Source organism: Necator americanus, chromosome V (assembly GCF_031761385.1).
Source record: "Necator americanus strain Aroian chromosome V, whole genome shotgun sequence".
Classification (NCBI taxonomy): domain Eukaryota; kingdom Metazoa; phylum Nematoda; class Chromadorea; order Rhabditida; family Ancylostomatidae; genus Necator; species Necator americanus.
The window spans coordinates 33,631,211-33,639,078 of record NC_087375.1 but is presented as its reverse complement, the minus strand read 5'-3'; positions in this window follow the sequence as shown (position 1 = coordinate 33,639,078).

Genomic DNA, 7,868 nt, shown 5'->3' with positions numbered 1-7,868 from the left:
TCCATAGATGCGTTGTGGAACCTAGACCTGGTAAATAGATCTCGTCATTACTACGAACATATAAAATTCAGAAGAAAAGAAAGGGAGAGAGAAGGAAACGGTATTGAAAATAATTAGCACGACAGCTTTTTTCAGTCCGTTAATAGAAATTTCGTTGTTCTTATGGATAGGGCCATTGGTAATGGTATGGTAAAGGTTTGACATGGCTTTGAGTCAAGTGAGGATGGTTATAGGTAGAATATCGAAAAACTTCTGCTATTATTTAGTTCTTTGGCAATCCAAAAATTTTTGTTCTCGTTTTCTCTTTTTCTATTTCTTGTTATTATTATTGTTACGTCATTCTAAATTTTTTCGGTACTGTGCTATGTAGGTTCGTAAAGGTCCAAGCAATTAGGCACTCATTTTTGACTCGTTCAAATTTCGAGAAACTTCATCACCAATACAAAAAATATTTCTAAGCAGTTGTAGTTAGTAAATATTAGTTAATTTATTTTCAATTAATCAATTATTCTAACTGGAATTAATCATCACGCATTGCTAATGTTTACGGAGTGAGCCTGAGCTACTCCGAGTCTTTTTCTCTGGAAAAAAAAATTGGTAACAAAAAACAAACGAAAAACCTCAGTTAGTCTTGTGAAATTTTTCTGATTGTTCTGATCTTATAAAGTTTGGCCAAAAAGGGTCAGATAGCTCATATTACTAAACGTATTACATAATTTGTAGCCCAAATTGCAAAAATACATTGGCGTTCTGTATGTGGGTGTACGAAACACAGCTTTGAATATTTTAATCCTAAGTCGATATAACCTGAATCCTTGCACTATCATCTGAGACAAATATTTGATGCAAATAAATTCTTTTGGTTTTCCCAGTATAAGTGGAAAATAAAGAAGTCAACTCCGATGAACGAGTAGGATGAAAGCGCTATTCCATAAGTGATAGTGTGCTTTAGATTTCTCTTCTAGTCAGCCGTGGTGTTTCCGACAAATTCCTTGAGAGTTTTCTCAATAATAGTTCTTCTTGCTATGATATTTCACTTCTACTCGTCTATTACCCGTGCAAAGTCGTCAGAGACGTCATCATAATGCCCGATTAGAACATCGAATCTGTCTAAGTGTGAGCAGAGTACGTTTTTTTTTTAGCAAAAGAAAAAATAAATACCTCCGCGTAACGGATGTGAGAGAAGTCACTTCTATCACGCGACATGGAAACCCGTACGAAATTAAAAATGATTCGTTCGAATTCCCTCGCACCAAATTGTTCAAACATCACCTTGATGTCGGCATTATGTCAACCTCTACGTGTCCATATCACCTGTTTGAAATAAATGCGAATAAATTAAAAATTCTGTTTGCTATGACGAGATACACATCTTTTTACAGCCATTACCCCCGCGAATCTGAGGTGGTGCAGATTTCAGGTGGAGTATTCTAATAAGGGAGAGTAGATTATGGAGAAGAGGGTGATTTCGTCCATTTCTTCCTAATTGCCGTAAAAAACATCCCGGAAGATGTGGCTCCGCACAAGGCTGGCGCGCTCCAGTCGAACTCCTTGCAGAAAATAGTGCACCAGAACGCCCGGCAATTAGGAAGAAATGGACGGAATCAGCCCCACCCCCTCCATAATCTACAATCCTGTGTACGAATACTCCACCTGAAATCCGTATCACCTCAGATTCGTGGAGTGATGCCTTTAAGCGTAGCGGCAGTAACAACGGTATAAACTGATTCTATTTAAAGTGACATGAAACAAAATGGAACACGTGGAAAACCCGGTACGGGACCCGATAAGAATAAACGTAGGAGGAAAAATGATCTATATAATTCTTGTTTGTTTCTTGCTCCAATTAGTACAAGAGACGATTACATCGCAGTGGTTCGAGTTTTTGCTGAAACTGAAATTTTTCTCAACGCCTGAAAATGACACATTGGGCCGGTATGGTTTTTTTGTAAAAAAAAAAAACTTAAATGCCAAAACAACTACTACTAGTACCTACGCAAAAAAATATATCGCAATTGCAATTGGCTTTGTATAACTCATTTTTTCTCATTTCTTGAAGTATATTTATTAGCTTGAACTTCCCGTCAAAGAATATTGTGAAAGATGCATAACCTGGATGATCTGAAAGGAGTACTGTGCATTTGTGTGCCCCTCTGATCGCACAAGAATGAAGTTACCCGCAGATTGCGTCTACTGCCTCTATTTGTAATAGAATGTAATGCTTTATTATGCATTAATCAAAAGGTGTTTCAGCTTCCAATCAATACTTGGAAAAAAAACATTAAAGAATGTATTATTCAGTGATTCTTATTCGTAAACATCTGCTTGATTAGCCTTTGTGCACAGCTTCTAGAGATTTCCTAGATAATGAAAGTTGCATAAATTTCACCTTTGCAACTAAAATTTACCTTTTGAAGTTTATGGTTGGGATCATTTTCCATTTTTTTTTTTGTCCTTACCATTACTAAGGCATTACCTTTCCGTCAATCAACATCAACCTCGCAAAGCCTGTTTTTCTTCACGTAAAAAATTCTTCCGAAAAATGCATGGAAGTTGGATGCCAATAAATCAATAGGGCTTCCAGTTATGAGTTCCTTGAGGTTTCTTCAGCTAACAGGGTAGGAGAGAAATTGGATGTGATCGTATATCCTATTTTTTTCATCACTAGCTTCGTAATGGGTTTATCTATATCATCATGACCGTGTAATAACGGGTTTATTCTGTTACGCGCGCGCGTGTGTGCGTGCGTGTGTGCGTGCGTGTGTGTGCGTGTGCGTGCGTGTGTGTGTGCGTGTGTGCGTGTGCGTGCGCGTGCGTGTTTGCGTGCGTGCGTGTGTGTGCGTGCGTGCGTGTGCGTGCGTGCGTGCGTGTGCGTGCGTGCGTGTGTGTGCGTGTGCGTGCGTGTGTGTGTGTGCGTGTGTGTGTGTGTGTGTGCGTGCGTGCGTGCGTGTGTGTGTGTGTGTGTGTGTGTGTGTGTGTGTGTGTGTGTGTGTGTGTGTGTGTGTATGTGTATGTGTATGCGTGTATGTGTGTATATGTGTATATATAGAGCAAAATTCAAGAATGCGGTGCGACGTGTCCAAGGGCTTTAGATAGGTGTACTGGCGCCGCAGAGCGGTAAATTAGGGTGAGACGGGTCCTACGAATTAGTGTGCCGACGCCAAAAAGTGATAAAATGAAGTGGAACGGGGCCCATGGCGTCGAATTGGTGCGGTGCCGCCAATTACCGTCATTATGGAGTGAGACATGTCCCAAAGCGTCGGATTGGTGCGCCGGCGCCAACAAATCTATAAAATGGGTTGCGACGGGCCGGCCGGCAAAAGTGATAAAATTAGGTAACCCGGATCCAACGTCGTGGAATTGGTGTGCCATGGCGCACTAGTATTGTGCAATAACTTCGGGTGGACGTCACATGAGTTAAATGAGACGTTGCAACCGTTTCATATCCATGGTCACTGCTCGTGTTGCGTTGCATCTCAATTACTCCGCGTATCTATTTCCTTGCACTCAAGTTTTTAGAATGCTTTCTTCAGAAAGTGGTAACACCCACGCAAACGGCTGCTTATATAGCAGGCTGTTTATATGATCTGATCGTGACGTTATCTTCATCAGTACGATGATGTCGTTCACGTCATTTTATGTTAAAACATTATTCTGTGATAACTGTTGGGAGAAAACAGGAGGAACACTTATTCTTAGAGTGATACTTTCAAATCGTGTCCACATTATATTAGGATCGAATGAGTGTTTGAAGCTGAAGTTTGAACGTTTTCCAAATGTAGAACTGAGACGTTTAGAAAGAAAACTATGAAGTCTTTTGTCTTTATTTATAATTAAAAAAAGTGGAAGAAAGCGGTGTAAGAAGAACATAAATCTAATTTCACTGAAAATCCCACTACTATAAATTTTCATTGATCGGTGAAAAGGAACGAAGCGAACACTACAGAAAGTCTGAAGTCCGGCTTTGGCCGGACGTTCAGACTGGTTAATTATAACGGAAATGTCTGGAATAATAAAAATGTGATAATCACGTGAAAAGATTAATGCTTTTAAGGTTGTTGCTAACATCATTAGAGCGTATAAATATCTAGCTTTTTAGAGATTAAACTTCTATAAACGCTCTGTGAAAAGCAAATAATTGCAGACTAGTGGTTAATTCTCGGGATTTCTTGCAAATTGGATGTATTTTCAAGGACGATTAAATATATCATTCTCAGTAATATCATGGAGGGAAATTATTATTCTAAGCGTACGCAGACACGTACGTGTCCTATCGAAAAATCATTTCCTCAACTATATTTTTTCTCCGCTGATGATTTAATGAAGTGCATAATTTCAAGCTTTAGGAAGTAGTAGCGCACAATAGCCTTTGATGCTAATCCATATCTTCCTCGATCCGCTTTGATCCTCTTTTTTTTGTGTGTCCTTCTATGAAAAAACGAGAATTTTAAGCAGTTCAGCATTCAGGTTTTCCTTGAGTTTCTCTAGAATTCCTTTTTTGTCAATACATAATTTGTTCCGTTGAAGACTCTATCTTACACGATCTTAAACGGATGAATCCCACACACACAGCGGTGGGGTTTCAGGAACAAAAGTGGAAATAAAAACAAAAACGGTTTTTGTACTCGTAGATGGATAATTTTCGCTTGTTTTCATTAACAACTGGCTTCTTAGCGTAGAGGAAATTTGCAGCACTATCTACTTTTCGTACAAGATTAACTGCACATGAAATATACATCAAAACGTTCTGAAATTCCCACAGAATTTTCGCTCTCAAAAATTCAACATTTTTCTTGGGTTTTTTTTTTTGTGGATCCATGCCAAATTGTAATTGTATAGGCCAGTACGCGTTCCAAAACCTCAACGATTACGAATTCTAGTAAAACGCGTTGGCGCATCCTAAGTGGATTGATACGTCGGTGACTTTATCCTTTACTTTTTATGCCAAACTCAAAGACAAATTTTTTCACACTTCAATGGGTTCAGATAGAATAGGAATCTTACACTCTAAGGATTCATACCTCTACTGCGATCACCATCTTTCACGTTCCACATCTAATTCTTATCGAAGTTTCAAATCACAGTCGTTAACAAGCAGACAAATGTTTATTCTTCGTTAGTCAACCGGTCATTCAAAGTCCTATACTGTTTCACCGTTGTTACTTCACTAAAACAGGATGATAATTTTTCTTTTCCTGGTTCAGATTTGATTCTATTCATCAAGCGGTGTATAGTAGAAGAGTTGAAGACGTTTGTCCCGATCACCGTCTTGTGACGGAAGATGTTGATAGAGACCGTAGTAGCGTTTGGACTAGAACAAAATTCAAACATCGTAGCGTAGAGAAAAGGATCTTTCGAAAAAAAAAACACGTAAAAATATCCTGAAGTTAAAGGTATCAACTCCCCGAATCTGGGGTGGTGCGGGTTTCAGGTGGGTTATGTCTAAATGGAGTCGTAGATTATGGAGAGGGGGTGATTTCGTCCATTTCTTCCTAATTGCCGTAAAAAAACGGCCCGGAAGACACGGCTTCGAGCGTTCCAGCGCGCTATTTTCTACAATGAGTTCGATTGGAGCGCGCCAGCCTTGTGCATGCGCCGCATCTTCCGGCCCGTTTTTTACGGCAATTAGGAAGAAATTGACTGAATCACTCCCCTCTCCATAATCTACTATGCCGTATACGAACACTCCTCCTGGAATTCGTACCACCTCGGATTCGTTGGGTGATTCCTTTAAGTAACAGTCGTAAAATGCTGTTCTTATTGAGTGTTGAGCTCTTTTTTTGTGCAAGGAGGTTTTTTTAAGAATGGTATTTTCCATATATGAGTCCCTTTGCTTAGTTTAGGGGAAAATTTCGCATTTTCCTCAAATATTGTTATAAATTATTAGCGAAAAAAGTTAATACACCTAAGAATTGGAATTTAAACAGTTGTACTTGTTGCGTCGAATCAAAGACTCTATAAATTCATTTGTGGCCTGGAATTTTCCGATTAGCTTTTGCTTAAATATTTAGAGCTTCTATCCATCAAAAATCGAATGAACAAGAATAGGAATAGACTGGAAACGTTAGATTTTTACAGCAACTGTCCGAAAGTTTCCGGAAGATTTTCCCCTTTATAACTTGTTTTCTTACAAGCTTTTTCTTTGAAGGGAAACCTCGATTATACCATTAAGCAGAGAAAAATCCCTTGAAATGTGCAAATTCGATCTCTTTTTCAAAACATGTACGACTAATTAGATATCCACAGAAACAATGGAAAAACTGATGCTAATGCGAATATCTATCGCGCTTTCGTGAAAAATTACAAGATTTCTCAGTTGACGGAAATATTTCACATAAGATCTACACGTAACTTACCGGCGGTTCTTGTAGATGACTCCAAATCCCATGAACTGGAGATGCCAACGAGGTCAGAAAAAGTGACAGCAAAATTCCTGGAATTTCTTGCAACCATAAAAGAAAGCAACCATGAAAGAAATCTTTTAGCTTCAAAAAACTAAGTAATAAACAAAAAAAGTAATAAGCTTACCTAGTGCGATCAACCTCATCCCCCTTATGCCCACTTGATGAATGGACGTCTAAGCTCGAAGCATGCTCCTCCCCTTCTGGAGGATTCTACTGAGTGGGCGGTGCCTATACTAAGCAATATTTCGAGAAGGAAAAGGAATATTTTCCAAATGTGACTGAAACCTTTCTGTAGATTGTATGATCGGATCTGTATGTGGACTTTATTAGCTTTTTTTCTATGATTTTTAACTTTATTTTGTTGTGCTTTGCCGGCAACTTTTTTCAGCTCTGCAATCAACGGAAAAGTTGAGTGAACGTTCGGAAATTATTGCTTTCGGATGAATTCCCGGAATAGCATAATAGATTTGAAAAACAGTTTTCTCTCCAACCTTAAAAAGGACAGATAAGTAAGGAAGAGGAGAATGGATCACCAAACGACGATTCTATTCGAATTTACTGGAATCTTCTAAAACAAAGTGAATAACAATGGAAGATTTGCGAGTTCTGGAAAGAGAAGAAAAACGAATAATGGAATAGAACGGAACTGAGCTGTAGAAAAAGCCTTCAAAATCCGAAAAAGAGGAAATGTTTAAGGATTACTCGATATCAAATCAAATTAAAAGCCATTGGCCTTTTTTTAAGCTTTCAGGACATTTAAAAAGAAGAGTGAAAAAGTACATTCTACAAAACATTAGTAGGTTTATTGATTATAGAATGTACACCGCTGAGTGTTAGTGACTATAAGATGTTTTTTGTTGACGATTTTTTTCCATATCTGGGGATTTTCGCAGTTTTGACGCCTGGATGAACAGAATTATCGATAAAATACACTTAAAAGTGATCACAGTCGAAAACAGGAAATTTGTCGACCAGTATGTTCCACTATGGCGGGTAGCGTAGTTGGTAAGCGGTTCCACTGTGATTAACGGTCAGTCGTTAGTTCAAGACCGCTCTAGTGCAATCCAGGCCTTTCATCCCTCAGGAGGGATAAGTTCTACCAGAATTGTCTGCGAGAACAAAAACACTGATTTGATTTTACATCGGTTAGCCTCTGGAAGAAATTGTGCAGGTTAGACATCGGTTAGTAAACCTCAAACGATTCTGGGTTAAATTGTTAATTATTAATTCCAAATTTTTTATCCTTATTTTCTTTTTTTTTCTTTTATTCTCCTCCTTTATATCCCGGTCATTCGCTGAAGGGTCTACCCCTTAATTTTTATCGATCTGTTTACCGATTATCGATCAAACAACATTTCACACAGGACCTAGAGTATCCTAAATTGTTCCAGGCTTACCGCCAAGCTCCTGTCCCACGGACATTGACGATGCGCAGCCAACGCTTTATGCCCTCTTCTTTTTGAT